Here is a 14808-nt window from a genome sequence, read left to right on the forward strand (position 1 = left end):
TTTAAGCTTGCTGATTCACCAGGGAACTCTGCTCTGGTCAGATGCTTTGCCCAGGCAGTGATGGTGGCTGAGCCTTCCAACTGATGTTTCTCAGTTGGTTCCTCGCTCTATCCTCTTGACGTCTTTCAAATCACCCAATCCTGGGTGTGTAACACAAATGTAGTATCTTCAGGGAAGTGTTTAAAACAAAATCTAAAAGACAGAATACAGAAACGTTGAAAATTAATGTTTGGAAAAAATTAGGAAACTACAAATAAAATACCACCATGGAATATTATTGCACTCAAAGGTTAAAATTTCATAAGATTGACAACACAAGTGATGATGTAGATGTGGAACAATAGGAATTCTCATATCCTAGTATAGATAATGGCAATCATTACATTCACTTTGGAAAACTATTTGGACAGTATCTACTAAAATTGAGCATATGCATGTGTGAAGTTGAACACGTGCATGTGCTAAGATTCAACTGTTACCACATGACTAGGAAATGTGTACGGCTGTGCACTGAAAAGTCATGTCCAAGAACGTTTATAACCACATTATTTCTAGCACACAAATACTGGAAACATTCAAATGTCCATCAACAGTAGAATGGATAAATACATTGTGGTATACTCATACCATGGAGCACAATACAGCAATGAAAATACACAAAAACTACATGAAAATATAGGAAAACATAATACTGAGCAAAATTATCCAAACTCAAAAGAATACCTATTCCATGACACCATTTATATAAAGATAAAACGGAGATAAGTAATCTATGTTAGAAGTCAGACTAGTGGTTGCCTTTGGAAAAGAGAGAGGTTGTGAGTTGGGGCATGGGATGGGGTCTCTGGAGTAATGTTAATATTCTGTTCTGAACCTAGGTGCTGGTTACACAGCCATCAGAATAGCTAACTATGATAATTCATCAAGCTATGGTGACTTTCACAAACTTCTGTATGTTTATTTAAAAAGAGTTTAGGGTGAAAAGCATTAAAGAAGACTAAGAGACATATTTCATTGTATTAAAAGGAAGAGTGATTGAAAATAAACGAACTAAACATTCAATTGAAGAAGCTAGAGGAAAAGGAAGAGTGATTGAAAATAAATGAACTAAATATTCAATTGAAAAAGGTAGAAAATAGAAGGGGAACAAGGGGGAGGAGTAAAGAAATAACAAAGAATAAAGATGAAATTAATGAAAGATAATACATACAAAACAGAAGGATGATGACCAAAAATATTCTTTGAAAAGATTAATAAAAGCAACAAACCATGGGCATAACTGATCATAAGAAGGAGAGAAGGTAAAAATAAACAATACTAGCAATAAAATTGCACAAAGCTAGTAATATAGTAGAGAATTTTGTAAATCTCAAAAGTGATGCCTATGAGCAACTCACCTTCAAAATTTTTGAAAGATAAGAGAACAATGTTCTAGAGAGGGAACAGATCCAAAATAGATCCAAGAAAAACTAGAAAGCTTGAATACCCCAATATAAGAATCTGGTTCAAAGTAAAACCCCCCTAAAAACTCATGAGATGTGTCATTTTATAGGCGACTCTAGCAAATTTTTAAGAAACAGTTAACTCATTATGCAAATTCTTTGAGTACAGAAAAAGTTGGAAAGCTACTCAGATGAGGCGATTCTTATCTCTGATAGCAAAATCAGAAGAGGACAACAGAAAATAAAGCCATAGGCCATCTGTATTTATAAGCATAGATTAAAGCCTGCTAAATAGAATATTATTCAACCAAATACGGTAATATATTAAAAGAATAATTCATCATGACCAAACAGAAAGTACTCCAGGAATGCAAGGATGGTTCAACATTAGGAAAATCTAATGATATAATTCAGAATATTAATGAAGGAAATGGAAAATATCATCATCTTGTAGGTACCAAATAGCATTTGATGAAATTCAACATCCATTCATGATTTTAAAATCCTTTACTTGTAAAACATTAAGAAAAACTTGTATAAGTAATATAAAGGGTTTCAATGTAAAAAATAAATAGCAAGTATCATTCTTAACAGTGAAACAAAAAAACATTCTCACTAAAGTTAGGAAAAAAGATGCATCAGTAAACTATTTCATTAACACAATCTCAAGTGGTCCCTTAATACTGTTTGCTAATCCTTTTACTCTCTCTTAATTTCTTAGTTTTTTCACTCTCTAAATATTCTATTTCACCTTCCCCTCTTCTCAAACTTTGGACATACCTACTCCATGCCACCTAGAATCCTTCAAATGTCCTCTAAGTTCCCACATGGTCTGGTCCACCATTACCTCTTGACCTCACCCCTTTCTACTCTACCCCTTGCTCTCTCAGTTCCAACCACCTTCCTGGCTGTGTCTCAAAAAAGCCTGGTATACTCCTACCTGATGGTCTTTGCACACAGGCAACCTTCCTACCTCCTTCAAGTCTCAGCTCAGATATCGTCTTCTCACTGAGGTCTCCTCTGACAGTCGTGTTTTGGATAAAATTAGAGATGATTTTCTCTCAAGAAAACATGTGCTCTCTCAAGAAAACATCTCCAAATAAAACACGTACTGATGATCAGGACTTACTTACACGGTTCTTCAAAATTCTAACCAAATTAGCCTCACCCCATTTCACCATCCCTAATCCAATCACAATTGAATCCAATCAGCTATCCAATCATCTCTTCCAATTGAATCACCCTTCCTTGTTCTAGGAAATGGCCTCTTTTTCAATGGTATTAGCTCGTAAAACACAGGTATTTTGCCTGAAATTTTTTTCTTTGAAATTTCTTAGAAAAAAATATACAAGGGAAAAGACTGCCAACCCCCAACAAGTCTGAAATCATATTTTAAAAATAACAACAATTTGTAAGCTCAAACAAATGGCTTCCTTCACAGCCAGGGCTAATGTGATGGAAGAATTGCTAAGAAGACAGCATATAAGTGAGTAGAGAGGAATGACTGGCAGATGATATGGAAGGGTTAATGCCGGGCTCTGTACCACAACATAAATTACCTAGACTCACCTGTCAGGAGGCACAAACATGCCTACTCCTATCTTAAGTTGGTGCATGAAATCAGAGGAGACTTTCTAGAGATTTTGAATCCACTTAAGAGTCACCTTACAAAATTATTGGAAATTTGTAAGTTACGGATTCTGGACAAATTTCCTGGAATTTGCCAGAAACCAAGAGTGGATCCAGGTTTTGTGGGTTCTGAAGGTATACAAATTTCAGGACCCTCTTAGGAATGGAAAGATTTCCCTGGGAAAGCTGCCAGAATGGGAGGAAAAGTAGTGCCGTAAGGCTAGCACAGTTGTCAAGGCATAAAACACCATTAGCATTTGGGTCTCACAAGAACCATGAGGAGGAGAAGAAAACCATGCCAAAGAAATGGGGTGAGGAGGAGCTCCTGGGGAGAAGGCAGCCCCAATCCCTTTAGGGATCACGGCATTTAATCTTCCTCACCCTGCAGTTTCCCCAGTAAGACTACAAAAGATCAGCTTGCTTGCCACTGCTCAAAATAATAGAAACCCCACGCATCTCTTATGGTTCCTAAGAGTCTTGGCGCCAGAGGTCCCTCTACCTTATCCAGGGTCCATTCAGACAAGAGGAAGCCGGGGCTGGGACCCAATTCTCCAACACTCCCATCCCCAGGGGAGGTCACCAGAGTTTGCCTTCTTTGACTAAACATAAACCCTTTTTCCTTTGAGTCTGGGGCAAAAAGCGCAAAGGAAGGGATTGCTCTCTGCGACCCCTGCTGGTGGCTTTTATAACTGTGTATCAAACCAATGTTTGCTGCAGACCAGAATGCTAATGGCAGAGGCCCTTCAAGTGAGCAGTAGTAGCTCTTGGCATCTCTGCCCTAGCTGGACTCTCATGCACCAAAGAACCTGCAGAAGGTGGGATAAGGAGAATCAATACATTCCTCTCTTTTCCAACTTCAATGTCAAAAGGATGAAAGGAGGGTTACAGCTAGTGAAACAATCCCTAGGTCTCTATAGAATTTATCGCTAATAAATGGAGAGTGAGGGAGGAGTGGATGACAATCTGGCTCATCCTTGAGGGAGTATTGCAAACACAATTAATTCAGAGTCTAAAGATTGGGTGGAAGTCAAATAACATCTCTCTCTTCCTATTCCAAATATACCTGATGAGCATTCAGAGTTTTGGTGATAGATTATTGTGAAAGAGTAGCATTGTCCAAAAACGACCCTGGATGTTCACCCTAGAATGCCTGAACAATGGACTAACCCAGACCCTTTCCCCCAGCTGGATGGGAAGTGCTCTTGCTCAGCGTCCCATGGGAATAATGGCTTCCTTCTCATGGTTGGAGGACTATATATACCATCCAAAAGAACCCAAGGTCCCCAGCTGCCTCCTACAGTACAGAGCTGCTGGCTTTCCCAGACAACTCCTGTAAATGGCTGGCATGACATCTAGGCAGCTTGATTCCTCAAGCAGTCTGTATGTCCTTTGCTGTCATCTCCCTATAGGAAGGCAGAGCCATGGGAGAAGGGACCTCTCCACTAGAACAAAACCAGGTCATATCCAACATCCTTCCTGAACATGTCATGCCTCTCTGTGGAGATGCTGAAGAAATGGGGAGACTGTGTGTGCCTTGGCCTTGATGTATTTTCTTAACTCATACTGTATAGCTTTGTGGTATTTGTCCCCATGCCTTGCACAACTGGTGGTAGCCCCACAAGGGGCTGACAGAATTTTTCCCCATAGAAAAGATAGAAAGAAAGCAAAGTTCCATCAGGTTAGGGTTTTTCCAGGCAAGTATGTCTCAGGGAGAGAGGGACAAAGGTATTGATGGGTTGGATGGAGAGACAAGAGAGTGATTATAATGAATGGGCCATTAAATCTATCCCAGGTGAAAAAGGAAATGAGAACATGAGGGTGCTGATGGAGAATAAAATAGTATATGATGCATGGGCCGAATTTCTCCATTAGGTCAAATAATTCTGTTAGAACACCAGGCAATGTAAGCTAGAAAGAGAATGGGAGGCTTGAAACAGATTTTTTAAATTCGGGGCATTTTTTAACTGTGTCCTTTTTATTGATGTCTTGAAATCTTCCTTTTTACCTTGTGCTATTAAACTTCAAACTGTCTCCCTCTTCCCACATTCTCCCTTCCAAATTTCCGTTCCTTCTCAGTCCTTAAATTCCACCTCTTCCTAAGCAGATGAACTTGACCCTTTATCTTCTTTTACTGCCCCAAGAAAACACCATCTCTTCCTTCATCTCTTATGGTTCTCTTTTAGCACTTATCATTTTTACCTTATACGATGGGAACAGCAAGAGTCACCTTTAATTAGCACTTCATTTTGCCAGGCCCTTTATTAAGCACTTTCCATATATTATCTCATTCACATCTCACAACTAGTCTATGAAGTTGGTACTATCATTATTCTTACTTTGTGGAGAAAGAAACCAAAGTGTAAAAAAATTTACATTTAATTCAATAGCTTGTGCTCTCAATCTCTGCGGTTATTTTTGTACTTGTCTTATCTTCCATATGAAAATATTTTGACAGCGTGGTTTGTCCTGTTCTTCATTGTATTTTCGAAGGGATCTTGGTACTTTATATAGTGTGCACTCCAAAAATTTTTTTTTTTTTTTTTTTTTTTTTGTGAGGAGATCAGCCCTGTGCTAACATCCGCCAATCCTCCTCTTTTTTTTTTTTTTTTTTTTTTTTTTTGCTGAGGAAGACGGCCCTGGGCTAACATCTGTGCCCATCTTCCTCCACTTTATATGGGACGCCGCCACAGCATGGCTTGCCAAGCAGTGCGTCGGTGCGCGCCCGGGATCCGAACCAGCGAACCTCGGGCCGCCGCAGCAGAGCGCGCGCACTTAACTGCCTGCGCCACCGGGCCGGCCCCCCAAAAATTTTTATTAAAGAAATAATTAAGTGAGGCCATTTGGCAGACACTGCAGCCTCTCTCCTCTAGGTTACACCCCATCTTTCTTCCTGCTCTCTTATTGCAAGGGAAGAGAAGATATTCCTCCTCTTCAGGGCTAATCTCTGCATTTAAACTCCTTAAATCAACACTTCCCACTTGTTCCAGGACTACAGTCAATTAAATAATCGCTATATCTTTGTCTTTCTTAAATCATCAGCCATCAGTCTCTTTCCTGATTTAAGCTACTGTCCTTTCTCTCACCTTCCTTTCAGTACCAAACATGTCAAAAACATAAATGAAAATAGTCTACGGTCACAAACCCATCTCCTCCTCTCTCTCGTCTTCTGGTTCAGCTCCCACTTCTCCACCGAAACTAATCTTAGGAAATCATCAAATTGCTCCCTCCCAAGTGCTGCTTCAGGGGTTACACTTTCTCTCTCTACATCATTGATTAATAGAACACCACCTCCTTTCTCCTGAAACGTCTCTGACCTTTAGGGCGCTGATCTTCCTCTTAACTCTCTGATTCTTCTCTTTCTCCTTGGTTCCACTTCCTCTTCTTCCACGCAAGTGCAGACTTATCTCAAACAGCTCAGTTCTCATCTCTCTTCTTAACTCTTTTCCTTTCTCCCTTTAAATTTCCTGTTTATGTTCATGGCTTTCTTTAGGACTGTACTCTCTCTATTTAAAGATATTATTGGGCCGGCCCCATGGCTTAGCGGTTAAGTGCTCGCGCTCTGCTACTGGCGGCCCGGGTTCGGATCCCGGGCGCACACCGCCGCACTGCTTCTCTGGCCATGCTGAGGCCATGTCCCACATACAGCAACTAGAAGGATGTGCAACTATGACACACAACTATCTACTGGGACTTTGGGGGAAAAAAAAAAGGAGGATTGGCAATAGATGTTAGCTCAGAGCTGATCTTCCTCAGCAAAAAAAGAGGAGGATTAGCATGGATGTTAGCTCAGGGCTGATCTTCCTCACCAAAAAAATAAAAGAAAGAAAGAAAAAATAAAATATAACATTAAAAAAATAAATCAATAAATAAAGATATTATTTATTGTCATAGCTTTCTCTAATACAGACTTTCTCCTAAGCTTCTGCTTTGCTTCTCCATATTGGATGGCCTACTGAACCCCTGAAAATCAACTTGTTTAGTATAAATTGATCATTTTTTTACCTGAAAATAATTTCCTCCTTTAGATGTCTTTATTTTTACAAACGGTAATACAGTCACCACTGGGGAGGCTTCCTGTGCTCTCCTTACCGTCCTTATATAAGAACCCAAGGATCCAGCTTGCCTTCTTCTCCTACTTACAGCTGTCACCACCCAAGGATCTACAAGTGCCAAGATTATCGTATCATGTGATAGTCTTCCCATCTTGCCCTAATTTTTTTTTGTGTGTGTGAGGAGATCAGCCCTGTGCTAACATCCGCCAATCCTCCTCTTTTTTTGCTGAGGAAGACGGCCCTGGGCTAACATCTGTGCCCATCTTCCTCCACTTTATATGGGACGCCGCCACAGCATGGCTTGCCAAGCAGTGCGTCGGTGCGCGCCCGGGATCCGAACCAGCGAACCCCGGGCCGCCGCAGCGGAGCGCGCGCACTTAACCGCTTGCGCCACCGGGCCGGCCCCTTGCCCTAATTTTTTAATCTTAAAAATTCTTCTACAATGATTTTATTATAAGTTCTTTATAAATTTTGGGGGGAACATATAATCAAATATTTCATTCTTTCTATCTGAAAACTTGCTCTAAAGAAATGAAAAGTGAAATAGTTTAGGAAAGTTAAATATCAGAAACTTAAATACCATGCTGAGGGTCTTTCCCCTAAGAAATAATAAAATGCTGACTATGAATCTCACACAAGCCCTCATTTCTTATTGAATTAGTAATATACAATTAAACTAAGCTTGGAGTTGAGCACTTTTTATTTGTTTTATAAACTATTTCCTTTCTACATTTTTAAGGATTCTAGGAAGAGTGAGGCAGGGCCACCATATATATATAATAAATATATATATGTTAGTCTTCAGATATTGAGCATCAAAAGGTAACACTCTGATTTTGTAAGTGCAACTCTGGTCAAAACAAAACTGCTCAGAATTTGCCAGGTACAATGACAGTGACACTTCAGGGCTCCAGACAAATGTGTCCCTTCCCTATGAGTCTCAAATGGTTGCTTTTACTGTGAGTCTGCCTTCTGGCTTCCTTCACTTGGATCCAGGGGTACTAATTAAGAATAAATACGCTTTCACTTCAGATACTCCTCCATTTTATCCGTATCCATAGTATCCACAGTAACACAGAAATTCTTCATCGAAGGAAACTCGACAGTTCCGACAACGGAAGAAAAGTTTTTGTCCTTATCAGGATGATTAAAAACTACCTGGTTTCTTAAACTTGATGGATTTCTGAAAATTAGGAGGTCTTTCCTCTATGTCTTTTAAAAATAATTCCTCCAAGCATCCCTGGTGTGTGTGTGAGTGTGTGTGTGTGTGTGTGTGTGTGTGTGTGTGTGTGTGTGTGTGTGTGTGTTTTAAGCTAGAGAAGGTGAAAAGTAAAGTGAGGTAAGTTTAACAGCCCCTTTCACTGCGACCATCATCCAGATTGCTTATTGTCCAAATTGCTTACCAATTTCAGGACAGCAGGAAACCTTTTTGTCTTTCATGTTGCATGCATATTTCAAATCTATTATTTCAAATGAGGACTATTGAGAAAATGCCTCACACATTAGCCATTGTTTCTGCTGACAGTCAATAACCTAAACTCTGTGTTTAATAAATTTCCTCTTAAGTTAGAAAACCTACCTACCATTCATTGAAAATAATTTATAACCACAATATTTAAGGGCTAAATAAATTCTAGTTTATGGAGATAAGTGGCTCAAGTTTCCCCCTATTATTGGACAGCTATTTTTTTTAACGTTTTAATTTTTTTATTTTTATTGTTTTGCTTAGGAAGATTTGCCCTGAGCTAACCTCCATTGCCAATCTGCCTCTTTTTTTTTTTTTTTTGCCTTGAGGAAGATTACCTGTTTTGTTTTCACTTTTCCACAATTATTACTAATCATTTATAAATACTTATCCTATATTTCAGTACCTAGAACAGTATATACAGTAAAATATTGGTTGAATGAATGAAATTCCTGAGATGAGATACCTAGGAATGGAATTACTACATTGTAGGATTTAAATATTTTAAGATCCTCAACACATATTGCTGAAACATTCCAGAAAGAATATATCATTTTAAATCCTCACTATTGAGTAATTTTATTTTGGAAAAAAAAATCTTTACTAATTGTGAAATAGTGTATCTCAAGTTTTAATTTACATTTCTTGGATTAATTCTAAGACTGATTTTTTTCCTTTCATGAATATTAGCCATTTGGATTTCATCCTATATATTGGTTCATATCCTTTGCCCATTTTTCTCTAATATGGTCCTAGTGTTTTTTTCTCATCTGCTTATATGAACATTTTACATACTGCTCATATGAATATTTTACATATTAAACTGTGTATTGAACATGTTCAGAGTTTTTTCCCAGTTTGCCATTTCTTTAATTTTATTTAATTTAAAATGTTTTGAGACATATTTCAACGTTTTATGTTGTTGAGTCTATCTTTTCCTTCGTAATATCTTTCATGGATTTTATGTTTAGAAAGTTACTTCCCCATCCGGAGGCAGATAAATATTATCTTACAGTTTTTTTCCTTTTTTTATATTAATTGTACCTTTAATTCTAATTTTAATTATACTTTAATTCTAACTGGGTTTTTTTGTTTGTTTGTTTTACTAACTTTTTTCTTTGTTATTTTGTGGGTCTGGTGTAAGGAATAAGGAAGACGTAAATCTGATTCCTGGTCCTTTACATATGAACTGTTGTGTGTTTTCTCTTTTTCCCTCTCTCTTAGTTTATAGGAGCTTTTCTTTGTCCCAGTGTCCTTAAATTTTTTGCAATCTCAAAATTCAAGTTCTTTAGTTTTAAGAAAACTTTTTAGTTACTTCTTTGATGATTTCCTCTACTTTTTCCTCTGTACATTAACTCCTGTTATTTTGGATATTGGATCTCATGGATTGGACCTCTGATTTTTGTATCTTTTCTTCTCCCAGTTTTCTATTGTTAAAAAGAATACCACGGGGCCGGCCCGGTGGCGCGGTGATTAAGTTCTTGCGCTTCAATTCAGCAGCCTAGGGTTTGCAGATTCAGATCCCGTAAGCCAACCTACACACCAATCATCAGGCCGCGCTGTGGCGGCATCCCACATACAAAAAGTAAAGGAATATTGGCACAGATGTTAGCTGAGTGACAATCTTCCTCAAGCAAAAAGAGGAGGATTGGCAACAGATGTTAGCTTAGGGCCAATCTTCCCCCTGCCCCCCAAAAAAGATAAGAAAACCACAGGCACAAAATGGTATCACTTGTGCCAAAAACCCACGATAGGAAATATAGACTTAACACCTGATCTCATTGCAGTTGACATCTCTCCCAGAAATGTTGTCTTAATCAATCAGTCTGGAATTTTCTGGTCAGCATCAGTGAGGTAATCTGTCACGTGGGCCCTCTCTATCCCCCCCAGAGGAAGAAGAGGCAGTCTGCATGATAAAACTCCCCTGCCAGTTCCCATCCCCCCACAAAAAGAGATGTCCTGGTCTAAAAGTAACCCTTTGTTTTCCTCATAGCTCCCTTGCCCCATGTTTCCTCCTATAAAAACCTTCCATTTTGTACAACTCCTCATAGTGCCCTTCTAATTGCTAAATGAGATGTTGCCCAGGCATAGATTGTTTAATAAAGCCAATTAGATCTTCAAATTTACTTGGCTGAATTTTTAACAGATTTCTTGGCAGCATCAGACCGAAGCAAACTTCTGACAGCATGCAAGGCGAAGAGAGACACAGGCATGGTGCCCTGTGAATCCTTGAATTCACTGTCTTTCTCGCTGTTTCAGGGGACTGTTGGTGAGTGCCTCTTGATTTGAGTTCTCCTCTCCTTTTGTGTTCAAACTCCTGATCTAATTGACTTTCCAGTCCAGGATTTAGCAGGTCAGCTTGACCTGGTAGACAGTTCTGCCTGGAGATTGAGCTGGCAGATGATTCTGCCTGGAGCCAAGCCCCTAGCCTTTGGTTCAGTCCAAAATTCCACATTGGTTTCCTTTCCCCAGTTCCAGTCTGCAGTCCCCATTTACTGGGATTTGCTGGTTTAGTTCTTTCTTTAGTCCCAGTCCACAGTCTCCATTTACTGGAGTCTGCTGTTTTGGTCCATGCAGGGAATTGCTGGAAGTGTGCACAGTCCCCAGCAATGTCTAAACCGCAGCCCTCGGTTTGTCTCTGGATTCCCTGTTGGGAATTGCTGTAGTTCCCCCACTCATTTGGAATCCTTCCCCAGATTCCACACTGGGCAGTGCTGGTGGCAGTCGCAGTTCTCCATTTGTTTGGAATCAGTCCACAGTCCCCATTCTTTGAGGTCTGTTGGTTCAATCCTGTCTCCACTCCTTTTCCCAGTTTTCTAGTTCTTTGGTTACTGCTGGTTTCTGTTAATGTGTACATGTTGGATTGTCTTGTTTTGTGTAAATAAAGGATTAGTTTGTCTCTGAGAAACCCCAAGCCCTAACTAAAAGAAAGTGGGATCCTTTATATCCAAAGAGTTGAGCGAGCCACCTTCTGGCACATCTGCTTATTTTATGTCTAAGAACTGTGGTCCCAGGAGTTGTATATATGCACAAAATGGCAAAATCTTACTAAAGACGACCCAGAATAACAAAGCCATTATGCGGGATGTTCCAATTAGACCAGATCACTCATTTAAAAAATGCACTTGCGAGCAAGGATCCCAAGTTGAACAAATAAAATGGGTGATATTTTCTACCTCCAGATGGTATTGCCAAAATTGATTTTAAAAGAGCTCTATTTAATTGGTTTAAAGGGTAAGTGCTTATAAAGATTAGGTATTCTAAAACTTTCAGAATCTGCAAACTAATCCAAATGTTTTTCCAGTTCACACGATCTAAGATAATCTTTACTAAATTAAAACTAGCTTAAGTTTTTTGGTTTCATTAACAGACATGTCTTTAAAGTTATCAACATTGACTACAGTGCAGATAAATGAATTTTATTCTACCTAGGCTTACTACTCAAATTTATGTTGTCTCTGTTGTAAAATTTGTCAGCAACAAAATAACTTAGAATGATGGCTGATTTTGTCTAGTGTCTCATGAAGTCTTTGTGGGTAATATAAACATAATTGTTGCGGGCAAATAATTTAGATAGATGTAGGTGTGGTAAGAGTTTACAGATAAACTTTTTAGCATTAATTATATTTTACGGCATGTGTACTTAAAAATAGTTTCCCAAATCTCTTTGGTAACTTGAAATTTTAGAGTTTTGTTAGAGTAAGTTAAATGATGGAAATTTATTAAATACCTAGATTATTCCCAAATAATACAAAATGGTGAAACATCAATTACTAAATATATGTTTATCTCTTTTGGCTTTCCACTGCAGAAAAATGAAAGATAAATTTGGGTCTATTAGTAAACATGTCTTGTGCCACACTGAGAAATTATCTATGAAAAAGCACATGCTTCTAGAAATTATAAAAAATATTTATAAATCTGCCAATCCACAGAATGCTAATGTAAAAGACAGTTCATAATTGCTTACTCCTTTGTCAAATTCTAAAAATGAAGTCTTTTTGACCTGGAAGAAACTTTGGGATTTTCCCAGAGGGCCCCTGGAAGATTCCAAAGGATCTGTTACACTAATTAGGCTTACTTGGTATGTTAAATTACAAGGGAAGCATTGTCAAATAAAAGGTAATACTAAGCCTTCTTTATGTTGTGTCTGTATAGGTATATGCTATAAGTATTCCAGAAATTGTGTGAAATTCCTGGAAGTCTGGTATGTCCTAGTATATAATGTTGTCTGTCATGAAAATTGAGGCTCATGCTAAAAAGGACTGAATCTGAATTTCAGGAAAATTCCCTTGCTGACTTTCACGCAAAGGCATCAGCAACAGAAACTATAAGGATTGTGGCACATGTGTATGAAGTCCATTCTGTTTCTGCAAAGAATAGGCCCTCGCTGCCAGACTTCTGCCATCCTGATGTCCTTGCAACATGGCAACAGTCTGCTCCTGAATCAGAGAAATTAAGATGGATAAACAATGGCTGTAAATTAAATGAACAGTCAGGGCAATGGGAAACCCAAGACAGATCCTGTTGGACACTATCTGGAGCCTGGTGACTGGGTATTCTGGAAGCACCAACAGAGGAAGATAGTCTTGAGCCTTATTGCAAAAGACCTTACCAAGTACTGCTAACCACTGACACTGCTGTAAAACTAGAAGGTATTGAGCCTTGGCACATCTCACTTCTAAAGAAGACCCCACCTGACATCTGGTCCTGTAGAAATGCTGGAAACCTCCAAATAAAATTGATGAAGAAGAGAAATAGCTGACATCGAAGTAGACTGCTTCTGCCCAAGATACTGGATTAAAACTTCATATTTTAACTAAACATAAAATTCTTTCTTCTTTTCTTTCCTTTATTCTGGCATTGACCTGGAAAGATAATGCCCTCATCTGTATCTGCCAGGCCATTGTTAAAGGGGGTAACCTTTCAGACTCAGGATTTATCATTAAAAACCCCTCAATCTGTCCATGATGCTAGAATCCATTAACAGTGTCACCTTAACAAGAATGATTTGTGTCCCAACAGGATTTATCTCTGTCTGTGATGGTTAATAATTCTCCTTGGGCCTATGAATGCCTAGATGGCTGGTGCATACCTGGGCAATGCCTCTTTGGTTATCTAACTGTGCTCCTAGCTGTTCTAGAGAAGACCTACCAGGAAGCATTCATAATTCAGGATTTGCTTCCTTTGCAAGGGCCCTACTTCTCTGGTTAGGAGTGAATACGAATGAAGCTATGGTCAGAAACTTCTCCTTAACTCTTGAAGATATTACAAATTCTGTTGCTAAGACATTAGCTGCCCAGCAAAGATCCTTAGACTCGCTGGCCAAGGTTGCTCTTGATAATACAATAGTCCTTGACTATCTTTTAACTGAGCAAGGAGGTGTCTGTGCTATGGCCAAGACCACCTGCTATACCTGGATTGATACTTCTGGGGAAATTGAAATTCACTTACATAAGATCATTGAGCAAGCCACTTGGCTTAAAAGAAGACTCCTTCAACAGAGTCTTTTCTGTAATTGGTTTCAGTCTTGGAGACTATGGCTATGAAGTACACTCCAAACATTGGGAATTATCCTTCTTAAAGTTATTATAATAATCTCCCTGGGAGGCTGTATCCTCTGAAAAGCTTTAAATGCATGTTTGCAGCTGCTAACTACCAAGCAATTGTTCTCCCTAAGACTAGAGAATCAGAGCAGGGACAGAAAGAACGGCTGACTTGAAATTTGTGGGCCTGGAGCCGTGACTTGTGAGTGTCACGAAGATCAAGCAAAAACATCATGCCACATCAAGGATCAACAAAAGCTTCGAGAATTACAGAGTGGTAGATGAGAGTGGCACTAATGACTTAATTTTTGATCACATCTCTCAGTTAGGCTGAGAGTTCTGGCAAAAGGGGGGAACTGTTAAAAAAAAAAACAAGAACACAGCCACCAAATGGCATCACTCGTGCTAAAGCCCACGATACCAAACCTAGATTTACTACCTGATCTCATTGCAGTTTCAACCTCTCCCAGAAATGTCATCTTAATTGACCAGTCTAGAATTTTTTGGTCAGCATCAGCAAGGTAATCTGTCATGTGGGTGCCTCTCCATTCCCCAGAGGAAAAAGAGGCAATCTGCATGATAAAACCCGTGCCAGTTCCCTTCCCCCCAAAAAGAAGTCCTAGCCCAAAATAACTCTTTCCTTTCTCTTTCTAATAGCTATTTTGCCCCACCCT

Source organism: Diceros bicornis, chromosome 7, assembly GCF_020826845.1.
Source record: "Diceros bicornis minor isolate mBicDic1 chromosome 7, mDicBic1.mat.cur, whole genome shotgun sequence".
NCBI lineage: Eukaryota > Metazoa > Chordata > Mammalia > Perissodactyla > Rhinocerotidae > Diceros > Diceros bicornis.